This window comes from Anopheles moucheti, chromosome 2 (genome assembly GCF_943734755.1).
Source record: "Anopheles moucheti chromosome 2, idAnoMoucSN_F20_07, whole genome shotgun sequence".
Taxonomy (NCBI): domain Eukaryota; kingdom Metazoa; phylum Arthropoda; class Insecta; order Diptera; family Culicidae; genus Anopheles; species Anopheles moucheti.
In genome coordinates this window covers 27,930,873-27,945,455 of record NC_069140.1, presented here as the reverse complement: position 1 = coordinate 27,945,455, position 14,583 = coordinate 27,930,873, and the positions used below count along the sequence as shown (strand labels likewise).

At 44.4% G+C, this 14,583-nt stretch overlaps 1 protein-coding gene across 1 annotated transcript in view; it reads left to right on the top strand.

The window, feature by feature from the left end:
* LOC128310816 (A disintegrin and metalloproteinase with thrombospondin motifs 9) overlaps positions 1–14,583 on the top strand; it is a 91,057-nt gene that overhangs the window by 50,957 nt on the left and 25,517 nt on the right. The window lies entirely within an intron of this gene.

Here is a 14,583-nt window from a genome sequence, read left to right as displayed (position 1 = left end):
TCGTTATTCGTTGATACTTTCTCATAAAATCATTTCTTAAAGAAATTAAAACTTTGTTGCAATTCTATTCTCGGAACGAACGCCCTGTCTTAGGGTTGTTCCCTTTTTCGAGTTACCTTAGAAAAAAATTGTTTAAGAATTAAATGCTTTCCGAAACACGTTCACGCTCTTGACGGTCTAGTTAGTTTGTGACCAATGCTGTGCTTTAAAAGGAACGCATTGCGATGCGCAAACAATCATTCGACCGCCCGTAAACGTCTCGTCCCATATGACACGTGTTCATTGATAGAAATTGTAACGAGTGAAGATAAAATTCGTTCCATGTAGTTGTATATTTTCTTGTCTAAGTGTGTGTGTGTGTTTATGTATTTATGTAGGTCCTGCTGTACCTAATAAATCTTACTGTCTATCCAGTTAGACATCGATACCGTGAATTATTTTCGTATGGCCGGCGTACGACACACGGGTGGCGAAATATCGCTTCAGTCTGCCAGCTGGCTCAGTCTTCTAAACTAGCTTGCTTACCACCGCACGATCCTTCCAAACCGAGTACCCGACAGACTCACATTATGCAACACTCGCAAACCCACCTCGTGGATGAGTATGCATTACAAAATTCTGACAGGCCGCTTGCAAACGGTCACCAACGTTTATTCCACTCATGCTTCACATCGCGTTCAATTCCATCGGAAAGCGACAAATGCGCCTGCATCACAAAATCGTTAACAACAGTCGGCCAGCTACGCACCGGGCAACGCACGTAATAAAGGATTGCCAGTAGTAATAGAGCGTGGTAAAAGCTATCACAACATACGTTGCTAGCTCATTAGTTTGTATCACCTTTACCGATCGGTTCGATCGGTTGATCGATGTCTTACATGCCCGCTGTTGGTGTACGTACGCATATCGGCCGCTTTGTGGTAAACCGAATGTTTGGATTTGTGGTGGAATTCGCTTCACCGTGCCCGCGTCCAAAATGTTCGCCTCTGCTTTGACAAAGGGATCCCAAGATTTGGAGGAAACGTTACTCACTGCCCAGTATCGTATCGATCGGAATGTAGCCTGGACTGCTTGGAATGCAGCACCATGTTTACGTTACTATCATCAACATCATCATCGTCAGTAGCAGCCGAGCTACTGAAGTGAGCCAAACCCTACCGTCAGCACTTTCCAGTACATTTGCCTCGATGTTTACCAAACATTCAAGATATTCGGTAACACTGAAAGTAGTTCTAGGTTTGTGGATTTTTTATTTTCATCCACCACATCGTACACTTCTTCGTACCAGCAAGCAACTGTGTCTGCTTTGGAATCCTGTAACATCCAGGGTACTGCTTCCTTTTAAAACACGCTAGTATGTTTACCATTACACGCTTTTTTTTTGTGGCGAGTGATTGAGTGAGTGTTCACAAACTATTTACGTGTGCGTATGCCACTTCTGTATGACTGGATGGATTTTTGGTTTCCAAATAGATATTCTTGATCGTGACCCTGGCTTGCGAGTATGCTGCCCCCTTTCAATTCTCGACCCAAACGCTATTTTACGATAAAAGCAGATCGATGATGTCAGTTGTACGGATCGCACTACGCTATCACATCAATTCGCGTAGCAAGGCCAAACTACCGCTGGAACAATTAACTTTGATTGCCATCGGTTAAAGTTGGAAAAATTTCAACAATGTTAACGAGGCTGAAAATTACGAAAATTACAACATTTGCTGTGGTTAGAAAACTACACTGAGCATTGATATTAGAGGGATCAATTAAGAGGCAGAAGATTCAAAGATCCTAAGAGGAGTGCCAATTTATTGATGAATTTTTGTATATGTTTTTTATTTGCTAAAAACATTTTCCTATTTATAAACTATATTCAGCAATAGATATATAGATTCATGTTAAGATAAATAATACTTAAATGAAATATTATTTACACTTGACTGATGAATGTGAAACGTTTCAAATCAACCATCACTGAGGTGCTCAGTACTTGCCCAGCTAATGTATCACATGTCGATTTCTCTATTTGCACCCAAATGCTTGCCGGCGTACAACATTGTTGCCAATACGAAGCATTCCGGACCTGCCGTCAGTGTTAGTGCATTGCGCTAAGCTAACCGATTCCCTCCTGGGAGTGAAATAGTAGTTATCATAATTAAGCTAAGCACGCCCTTTCTCTACGCTGCCGATTTCTATCATGACCGCCCATCCCTGCCCTTCCTAACCGTAGCAATCTGTGGTTTGAGGCGCATGAACCGCAGAACAGTTGCGATGGCTGGGCGAGGCGTTTCATTACATGGTGCAGAATTATCAGCGACATGATCGAACGCAACCAATTTATGCTTATTTTTTAATTTCGATCCCTCGCGGGTACCTCACTGCACACTACATCTTAACGTGCACTTAATAGATGATGCAGATAATCGATCGAATAACCACAAGACAGCGTCCCGAGGGCGCGCAGTACAGACGCTCGAAAAGGTTCCATTTTGAACACACATACACGCACACACACGTTATTTTTTCATCATCCATAGGTGTAACGGGATGTAAATTGTACGTAAAAAAAAAAAACGAAACAGGGTTGAACAACTTAATCAAGTGAGTATCTCGGGGGTGGACTCGCAGTTCGCTCTCCATGCTCGGCTTCATCTTCATTCATCTTGCAATCAAGCGAACATGCACCGACATTCATGATCTTTTAACCTTTCGAGGTAAAGCTAAAACGAATATAATCAGCAAAATGGCAAAATAGTAAGATGCTGCCTTAACTAAATAAGATTTTTTTTCTACCCTACACAATTGTTCTTATGAAATCTTTATTTCTCAATAAGAAATCCTTTTTGTGGATTTGCTGAAACATTTTTTGGTATAAAATTTTAAACTTAACAAATAAGATAATGCAAGAAGCTTGTACCAACTGCAGCTCTCTGGCATGTCTGATTTATTACGCGCAAGCCCCTTTTCTCTTCAATCAGCGCAGGGCTACCTCGCAGTTATCCAGACAGGCTGGCGGCATATTTGCATAAGAAGATTAAATATACCCACCGTGCCGTGCCGGCGGAGCGCATTGTTAGGCAATCATGGGCCCACGCGTGTCTCGTGCAGAAGCGTGCTGAGTCGTGCTTTCATTCATACCGATTCAGTTCAATGGCAGTGGTTCCTGCAAGAACCTCAACCCTTCGGGCGCGCAGCTTGACGTACCGGTCGGATGGCCTTGCGGTAGAAAGGCTCGCGATCATGAACCCTAATCATCTGCTGTGTGCCATCGAAATAGATTGGTTTCATTGTGGATAAACCTATGCATCCTTTGGATGTTCCTGCATGTAGCTCAAGATGTATATTTGTCGAGTTTCCATCGTACCATTTTCGCACACGCTCCGCTACGTTGCATAATTTGTGCAACACCGTGTGCTAGCGTAGAGATGGTACGCTAAAACGCACTTTATTATATCCACTCCCCAGTATCTTGATGAATGAATGGGTTTCGTCCGTGTAGGAAGCCATCGCCCACATAATAAGAAGAAGGTGCTTAAAATCGAGTACTGATGGCGTACTGCAAATAATAAGGAAATAAATTTCCTCCAATTAGGAATGGTCTATGATTCATACCGTCTCGCAGAAATGAATTCGCCTACAAAGCTTGGACGGGATTGTTACATAGGGTTCAACTACTGTTAACTACAATAGTCAAAATAAAAATTTTTTTTTTTTTAGAAAATCTGTCCTCATGTTTAAATAGATTTAAATTAAAAATCAAAAACAATTAAGTGTACATGAAACAGCAACGCACTATTACTACTATACGGATGCAGTCGATTTATTAGAACAACTCGCTCCGCGGGTCAATAGTTACGGCAAACATCACTCGGTGATGAATTGATTTTATTTGCAAATCAATCGGTGCTGTGACCGCCTAGGGCACCAACGATTGACGCAAAGGGTAGGAGATCGCACTTATTTCTAGTTAGGTTGGTATGTTTTGAAATAGGACAATCTTGCCCAGTTCACTCAGAACGCGTTATGATACGACACTTCTAAACGTCGGTAAGCGTCATGCATCCATCCCATAATGGTTCCCACCCATTCCCACAGTACAAACTATACGGGGGGCGTTTAGTTATGCTTGTCAATCACGTAAAGAAAAAAAAACAACAAATGATCACTTCTGCAGACACTAGAGTATGCTGGCAGCGCGAACATAAGAAGGGCCTGGTGCGTGGTACAGCGCGGGACAGGCAGCTTAAACGTGACAAGCGCGACAGAAATTGATAAGCAAACAAATTGCGCTACGTTCGATCCAATTGGGCAGAGCATAGCGTGCGTGTGTACGGAGCGTATCAAATGCGCGTCACTTTTGGAGATACATCACTTAGCCTTGTTCGGCTAGATATTCCTACGCATCGGAACCTACGCCGCCGCGTACATGTGTTCGCATCTGGTTAACACTGATGGCCGTTCAGCGAACCCACCGAGATGATAAGTCAAACAAACGAAATCGCCGGCGCGGTCGCGCATTTTGGACGCGGTTCAGCGGATGCGCATGAAGATGTCTTCTCCCGGCTGCCTGACCTTCGTATGTGGCGGCGTTGGATGTTGCTAACTGTTGGGCAATGCTGCGAACGCTTCGCTAGACCCAACCCCGTTTTGGAGCAACCCAGGACCGAATCGCCGCCGCACGATCGCTGTTGATAGGCCCATAAATGTTAAGGTTGATTAAATAAACCTGCGCTAAAGGGCCTACACGTTTGCCACCTGCGATGCGCTTCGTTGATGATTATCAGCCACCAGGCATCAGCCGGAGCAAGCGCCCAGAGCCCTCGGCTAAACACTACTCCCGCAGCTCTCGACCAAAGGGCAAATCGGACGGTTTTTGTGTGGTGGAATCTTCGGCGAAGACTGACATGTTTTGCGTAAGCGTTCACGCCGCGAGCGTTGAACGCCCTAACGAAGTTTGTGTGTTGATCACCAACATCGGCACCTGCCCGAACTGGCCGGGCAATGAATCAAAGGCAGTGAGCTTAAACATAAAATCTATCAGTACATAATTCATCGATCGATTATTAAATCTTGCCTCGCTAATTGGTGATAAACCAAAGCGTCGTTTGTTATTCCGATCTGTTGTGTAGATACTGATACCAAGGCGATGGGCAGATGAATGTTATGTTCTATCTAAAACGATGGGACGGCCCCTGCACGTCACATGTACACCGATCCGCAGACGCAATATCATCCGACCAGCAGATCCGTTGTGTCATGTTGCGGAATAGACGTGTCGATGCAGGAACGTGTTAAAAATTAATTTTATACATTTTTGAAATTCTCCACTTCACTGTTCCACAGTACACGGCTTTGCACGACGAATCAGGTTGGACCTATGTGGATGGTTCTTCGGTGTGATAGACACCACAAAAACGGACCCTGCACCTTGTAAGGAATTTCATTCACGACATGTCCGCATGCCGGCCAGCTCCGGCACAGCATCGATCCTTTACCGCACCCGAATGTGATGGCTGTCGTTAGGTGAAACATGAAATCTAATTATGTAAATTGCCTGCTAAAATCTTTGACTGACGTGTAACAACAGTTTTCGGGGGGTGTTTTTTTTTCGAGTTCCTTTTTTCCTTCGTGGAAGTTCCTTTTTTTTGCCCACTGATAGAGTTTCTTCTTCCTAGTCCACGCGCACACCGAGATTGAGCCGTGTGCGGCTTTTACCCTGCGGTGATGCTTAGCACACACGCAAAAAAAAAACACTCACCCAATAAACAAGCACTCAGTAGACGAATTGACCATTGTGTGGGGCACCGGTAATCTAGACAACTTTTCGGCAAACCCCCCTGGCCTGCTAACGAACGCTGGAAACATAGGAATGGGCGAAAAACAAGAACACACCGAAACCGAAAAACTGGTTTCGTCGAATTCGATGATTGATCGAACAGTCGTCAAATAGGTAGCCCGGAATGATCGACGGTTCGGGATTGCGATAAACGAGCAGCAAACGAGCGAATGGCGTTAGGGTGCTGGAAGGATAAAAAGGGATGAAAGCCGAACGCCGCACGCCGAATGCCAGCTGACACGGCACAACATCTCCATCAAGGCGGGTGAGAAGGGCACGTGCTAGCGATAGACAAAATTGTTTCAGCACGATTCAACCGTCCGCAGCGTGCGGCGATGAATCAATGATCCATGTTTTGGGCCCTGGCATTTTAGAATTTGATCATCAAAAAAGCGATGAGCATCAAGACTATGGAATGTTCCCGTTTTTTTTTCAGTTAGGATGGACTATTAGGAAAATCACCAAGAATGTTCAAGAATTTTGCAAATCTAGATCTGAAGTAGAAGCGCACTTTCGAAGTCGTCCAAAATTTCATCTATCTTGGGTTGATGGTCAACACCGACAACAAAGGTGATGTTGAGATACGTGCCAGTATGCTGACTGCCCACCGGTCAATCTACAGTCTGAGCAACACCTTCTTTATTCAAAACTCCTGTGGTGACGGACGAAACTAGAACTATATGGACTTATATGTATAGTTCCAGTACTCACATACGCCTCTAAGACATGGGCTTTGCCCAAAATTGATGAAAAACTCTTGATCGCCTTCGAGGGGAAGATGCTCAGAAGGATTTGGGGACTCGTATATGAGGAAGGACAATGGAGGATCCGATACAATGACGAGCGCTAGGAGCTATACGGCGCACTTAATGTGAATAAAACTCGCCAGGCTGGTCACGTTATGGGAATGACACCGGACAACCCAGCCCGTAAAGTCCTTAGGTCCTTATCGTCCACATGGACAGAAGAGGCGTCCTAAGCCCAAATTGAGATGGAGTGTTGACGTTGATGCGTCCTCCAGAAAGGCCCGGATAAACGATTTGCTGACGATGGCGCTCGACCCTGAGCAGTTTAGAGGATTCCTGCAGCAGGCCAAAGCAAAGAGTTGTATAAGTAATAATAGAAGTAACACAGGAATTAAATTGTCCAAGAAATTAGAAAGTTGATTTATATTAAAAATCATTGTGCAACTTTCAAATTGATAATCTGTTCATCTTTATTTTCTCCTGGCACTGTACTCGAATGCTGACTAAGAGAATTGACCAAATGGAACTGCTTTTATTGATTGTTACTGTGACCATGAATTTTAACATTGGCACATACAACTTTGTTCGTTTGATGTGTTGCATTTATTTCTTGTTCTTTCTGCTACATTCATTTTGCGTTATTTTTGCTTCTCTGCGGTAAACCACTTACTAAACCACGATCTGTGGCCATTCACTATTCGGTCATCGATAAACATAACTTCCTGCTGGAAATGAAGGAAATGTTAGCTCCAAGTGCTAAATTAATTGAATAATCTCTCATTTCTGCGCAGCGACAGTTCGACATTCGGACAATCGATGAACTCCTTCCAGCGTGGGTCAAGTGTATGGATCCTGAACACTTTCGGCAATCAAGATTAATGATGTGTAATAATGACGTACCACCCTTTGAGGCAAGGAACGACGACAATGTTACGTTCGTTTAATTTGTCTTTTTTGGTGTCTTTCTCTCTCTCTCACTTTTCCACACAAAATTCCCCCGGTTAGCATTATTCTCAATGAAATAAAAGTTATTAAATTTGCTAGTGTGTTGCTGTGCCGCGCGAATAGTACACTGTCTCTTTTACGCATTTAGCACATACGGATCACTAACAACACCCGCAAACAAACCATCCGTTGAATGGAGATAAATGTCCCCATTCACGCTTCCGTGGTGATTGCGTAATTTCTCGCAAGGTCGTTCGATGATGAGTCGCATTATTTGTTCCCATCTTGCTCCTCATCGCCGTGCCGGTGCGTTCGTCAAGTGCGTCCAGGAAGCGTTCGCGGTACAGCCGACATTTCACAGCTGACGATTGGACGACGGATTGCCCGAGAATCTGGCAGCCGTACGATCCGTTTGTCATAACCGTTCCTGCCATTTAAGATCTGCCGTCAGGCGGTTAAGCCTCTCTGAATCAACAAACCGGGCACCGCTGATAGTGTGTTTGCCCTCTGCTTCGGAAACCAATAAACGTGAGAACAAGTTGTTGACCGCTCCAATGTAAACAGCGTCGAGAGTTACTGAAACAAAACTAAGAATTCAACCAGCTGACTCATAGGCTACAGTTGATTGCTAACCCCGTGGCAGGTGTTTTGAAAACCAATCTTGATAACAGCGAACCAATGTTTGTCAATGGAATCGTAATGGTTTGTAGTAATTAAGAACAATATTTTGAAAAAACACTGTTCTTATGACACTGGATCATAAAGCATCACTGATAGCTTAGCATGGCTAAGAATGGTTTGCGAAATTTATTTAAAGTTTACCCTTTAGGGTTGTTTTTTTTTATTTGTATTTTTAAAAAGGACTTCAATTAGATACATACACTTTAAAGAGTGAAATAGTGAATGCCTAAAATTTAATTAACGATTATTGAGGATTTGTCAATATTCTATTATTACTCGTCTATTTTTCAGTCTCGTTGGGTATATAAAAAAAAATCAATTCGATTTCAATTTTCTCAATGCCGAAAAGGCATGGCTACCGTATATTCAATACTTTCAAACATGCTAATTGTTGTTCTGCGCTGAAAGTATGAATTTAAGCACAGATTTTCAAAATTTCCACTCAAGCGTACGTAAACCACAAACGATCCTTCACACCTCCGACGCAACAAGTTTATGTGCAATCACTGGATGCTGTACACTTTTTCTAGCCATTTAACCGTAGCGGCCTGCGGCTGGATCGGTTTGCACTTACAACTTTACATAAATTACAGCACTGCACATAAAACAGATCAGGGCAAACACAAATCATGCCGGGTCTTCCTACTCACCTTCATCCTGTTATGTAAAGTAGCACCCCGGGCATAAATGACATCGCCCTACGAATGGTTTCAACCTTCCGTCAAACTAGCGAACTGCATTGCGCGGAAGATGAAATGTGCAATGACGTATGGGTACAAAAACACATTTACCACACGTCAGATGGCATTGCATCCTACGAGCCCGAGTGTGTTCAAATTGCACATCGTTTACTATTTTCGGTTGAACCCCCGGACCCTCGAGCCCCTTCACAAACCCATTCCGTCTGGCACGGTGACACACTTTCCACGCTGCACAAAAACTGAACTTTTGGTGACACAGTTATGCTTTAGCTAGGGCACAAAACCCCCCCGTCACGTGCATTTGAACGTGGATGCTGGCATTGAATAGTGATCTTTGCCTGCATGCCCACAGAGATGCCTAAAACATGCACTGGCATAGAAATCATTGTTCCTCCCCAAAATACTACCGCCGCTTCCACGAGCTGTTGGGTCGAAAGTGAATTCTATGGTGCAAAAAAACAAGGTGTCCCACTATGTTTACACCCCATCTCGTGTTGGCAATAACTTCCCCCCTGGTAGTAGGACCCTACCCATACCCACTCATTACAATGGCTCAATAAAATCACTCTTTTACGATACAGTTGATGTGATATTTTGTGTTATTTATTTTATCGCACTGTACGTCAACTATGGGCACTTCCTTTTTTGTATTTTTTTTACTCCTTCTTTACAATGTTTTTGACCGTTTCTTCCCCCGGACCCGCGTTTTTGCTTTTGCTTTTTGTTTATCGTGAGGTGATCGGGTGCAACATGATCCCAAACCACTACCGCACCCATTTGCACGAATCGTGGCGCGTTTCGTTGATTTTATTTTATTGTTTTGTGTCGTTTTGCCACAATCGTCACCACCATACCTTCTTACTCGCGACACATTCATATTCCCCCCCTCGTGTGAATGTGGCCACTCTTCCGCTACTGAGTCAGACAGCGCAACCTGGGTGAGGAAGCTGTTTTGTCGACGTCGTGTCTGCAAAATTCGTCCGCATAGCCTCTACCGCTGGATGCTGTCTGCTGAGCAGTGCTGTGAATTCAAGGATGATCTGCTACGCTGCTTGCTGTTGTGTGGTGTGACTGATTTGCATAAAACAGAAACCCCCCATCGAAACAAAAAACCTGCCCAACTTGTTCTCGCTGCCGGAAACCGATCTGCTTTTTGGAATGGATCGGGCGGCTATATGTTTAGGGCAAGATTTAAGTCGCGTATATAGAAATAAATTGACGTTTCTGTTTTATTGATCAATTTCAATCATAGATAAAGATTGCGGTGTGCTACGATTTGCATGTTGCACGAAAGCTGCGACAAACGACCCACCCTTACTGGTAAAGATGAGCTCCTTTACGAGAAGACCCGACAGAACTGGAAATCCCGATAATACCACCGTTGAAGTAGCGAAGCTTTGCTTATTAGCATAAAATTTTTATGTATCGAAAAATGTTATCAAGAATCGTTTAGTGATTAAAAGAAACCGGTATTCATTCATTGGATTTCTCACTAGGTGAGCTTCGCCCAGCTTTGTGGGAATGCCGTCAGCCATACCAGCAAGTTCCAGCTCATCCGATGAAGTGTGCTAAATTTTTACACATCTTCGGGGAAAATGCCGCCACTACTCATAAAACCTATACCGAGATCGGGTGCTATCGGATGGAACATAATCAATATTGCTGAGAGAGCGTTCGCAAAGGCTCCACGCACAGGGGAAGAAGATAGCAAACGATCACAAATAAAATACGGAACCTTCTGAACCAGTTAGTCTCGATTCGTCGTAAAAACATCAGCCATAATTTATGGGCGGCATTAGACGATGAACTATTAAGCGTTAACGAGCGGTTAGAAGCGTTACCGACAGTTCCGAACGTGTCTCGCGTACCGTTGATCCAGATGTACTTAAACGCCCAAATGTCATCTAGATTCGATGGTGATTTATGGCGTATATTTGTTAACAAATTTCCTGCTTTTAATTAGCATCGTTCATCCGTTTGTTCACACTGTCATAATCAATCGATGTCAAGGTACATCTACTTCACAATATTGCGAACGTACGCTTCCTTCGCTCATCCAATTGATGTGTTTCCGTTGCTCCATCGTAAGGATACGGGGTATGTTGCCTTATTTGACCCACCCGAATGGAATCGTGAGAAACGGAAGGTTTACAGCAACACGATTCAAACACGTAGTGCAGCGTGCTGTCGGACGGATACCATATGCTTCGAAAACACGGCAATGCAATTTTCAGCCGTGCATGCTGCTAGAGTAACATGCTTTCCATTCAACTTGTTTCGGAGTCTGGATCAGCGAAATACCGTGCGCCGTAAACTATTGCCGATACCGGCAATGGATTAATTTATTTCGAACAGATTGCTTTTGCTCCGCATTTGCTGCATTCGATAGGGGAAGGAATTGTTGCCCATGGTGGTTGTTCATCGAACAGCATGTCTCGAAGCGCCCAGCAAGCAGTCTTTGGGGCCGCCCCGCTCCACCCACCCGACCAAGCATGCTTTAATTAATTTCAACATCGTAAAACAATTGTACGACGAAAATGTTTTCCGTTCACAGCTAGTTTCCACCGCCGCCAAGCCACGGTACCGTTTCGTGTAGTTCCGAGCCGAATTGACGCTTATCGCAATCGAATATCTTCAACAAAGGTGTTTTACAAGCGTAGCATACTTTTTTTTCTTACCAATTTTTTCTCGCGTTGATAGTACACGCGGCTGATCCGCCGAAGGGGTAATGGATTAACTTCTTGTGATTAATTAAACTGTCGATAAGCCGATCTCGTTTCCATTACCCGCCAATGTTGGTTTTAAAAGCCAATCATACCATTTTACAAGACACCCTGGTCGTGGGGTGCGATTGGAAACAGGTTCGTGTCTTATGCGCGCGCTTAAGTCTTTCGTGTGGCACAGTCAGCTGGTGGCGTAAACAGTGTTCTTTACTGCCACACAAACACTTGTTTGTGTATATAGCAAGCTTTTTGTTGGTTTTATCGTGGTATTATTTTCATAAACCTTTTTAAAAAACGTGTCAATGAATTGTAGAAAAATATTGCCTACTAAATACAATGATTGCGATTTTCCACCGGGTTATTTGTAAACATGATCCGTTCACACCAAAGATCATTGAGTGCATAACAATGTTATCGAATTACTAACAAGGAAAACAAAAGATTTACAACCCTACCAGTGATCGCAAAAGGCATGATGATCTTCGTTCCTGTTACACGTTAGCTTCACTCGATCATTTCAATTACTTGCCAAATAGCCGTTTAATTCTATAAACGCCTGTCAATACCACTTTAAGCCCATTTATACCTCCAGTAATGCTGCACATTACCTTGCGCCTCCATCCCATGCTCTTCGCTTGTTCCGGTGAGATGGAGCGCAGCAATATGCACGTCCACAAACCGAATCCGTTTCGCCCGAGACAATGTCCGCACGAATTGTTCTCCGTGGTGCATCTTAATTATATGCTGCATCAGGTGCTGGATGAGCTGAGAAGCAACGTATAAGGAGACGTTGACATGAAAAGTCCATTTCAAGGGCAGAGCAAAATTGACACACTGTACCATCGACTAACTTGTGCTGCGATGTACCGGTTAAGGTTGCAAATAACCTTTGCTAAGAAAAGTGTAGATAGAATCTGATCTCACGAACTTGTCTAAATGGAAAGACTAAACGATTCAGGTGTGAACATTATTTTTCGAAAAGCACGCAATACCTGAACGATGTACCATGTTGAGTAGGATGGTATAGAGATCCTTTACGTTTACGTTCGATACGATTGCCAATACGCGGTTAAACATGCAGGACGGTTCAACGTGTCGAAGAATAAAACGTTATGAAACGTTCCCGTTTAATGTGTTACTAAAACTGATGCACAAGAACTCGTTACAAGTTGCAGCAGCAAGGGCGCGTGTGCTATCTTCTTCAATCGGCACACGCCAGCTAGTGTGTTGATGGACACCATCTCAACTGCAGCGCGCGACAAGCGTGTGATAGCACGCAAAAGAAGGTCTTTAAGTTGCGTGGCACATAAATGATAAATTACCATCGGCGCCTCCACAGAGCAAATAGGCTGCTTCCTGGATCGGTCTCTACAGCATCGTCCAGACGGCCAGTTCTCTGGTATGGCGTGCCACCCGAAGACGTGTCAGTGCGGGGAACGATCATGTTACCTCCGGCCATCTCCACACCCCGTTCGATAAGACGCACGTACCAATTAGCTTAATCGCCAATTAAAACCTAATCAATTTCACAAGCCAGACAGGAACAACGCAGGCGTGAGCAATGCGTATCAACGACTGTGTCGACCAATTAGCGCGATTTATCATAACACCGTCGGCTACTCGGCATCAGTTCATGAACGACGGCCTAATCGTCTGACAAGCCTAAAACGTAACATTAAAGCGATGTTGGTTTATCTCATCCACGGTGAAAGGGACATTTTATAATGGAGCCTTGGAAACATGCATTACCTAAAGGATTATAATTAACATAAGAGATCTATCTTTAGTATGCATGAATTAAATTTTGTGTTTGTTAAACTACCAGCAAATGTCCTACCAATGCTAAATTTTCTGAAGATGTTGCTGGTTGGTTGCGTTTCATCATCAACCAGTCGTGAATGATGAACCTGTTCCTCCAACACCTGCATTCGTAGCTCATAAATTTGTTCGAATTCATCATTCCATCGACGATGCACCTACTGACCCAAAGTACAAACCGCGGGTGTATAACAAACACTGCCGCAAGCGCGATGGCAGGGTGACTAATCGTTCACTGAACAACTCTTCACCGCTTGCGCAACCGCATTCATTCGCCCAAAGCGCGCCACAGGATGCTGGGGGCACTGGCGCTGCCAGCGTGGTGGAATTGCCTAAAAGCAACGCCGCCACGGTAGACTCCCTGGCGCACACGAACCGAACCTCAAAGTCACTCCGCAACTCCGAACTGATTGACAAGCCGGTTTGGCAAATTGACCGACTGGTTGACAGTGGGTTAGTTGGTACAGTTCGTCCGTACAGGGCGCCTCCACCATCCACCACCCAACGCCAACCGGGCAAACAGACGACGCAGGTGCAGGTGTGCGCAAGTGACAAAATCAACACGCACTCATAAATAGCTATCAAACGCGCTAGCCGAATGGTTGGAACAGATCGCCACTCTAGCTCTACAGCTGACAACGGTGAACCCGGTGCGACCGTAAGTGGCATCGAACGATCGCCGGATCGCCTAGCTGCACTTCTGGCCAGCCTCACTGCAGGACGCTTCTTGGTGTGTGTGTTTTTTTTTTTCAACAACAACTGACCCCACACTCTTTCACTCCCGGGCCGACAGCCAACAACAAATTATCTAACAAAATAAGGCGAGCCACCACAGTCAACGAGACTAATCGTCGGTGACTAGAGCGACGGCCGAGCATAACCGATGGACAGGTTGTTTGGTTGGCCCGGTAAAAGCTAGGTTTCTCGCTTGATGTTGTTCCAAATCACCGGGACAGGAGGCGGACAGCTCGTCATAGCATGTGCTTTTATTTTTTCTTTTCTTTTGCCAGTCTTCAGTCACTGTAACCGCCTAGTGCTGCCGGGGTGGGTGAATAGACGGATTGCAAGTGTCGGAGGTGCTAAGCATTAGAAATCATTAATTTGATTAGCATAATATTTTAATTTTAAAGAGTGCC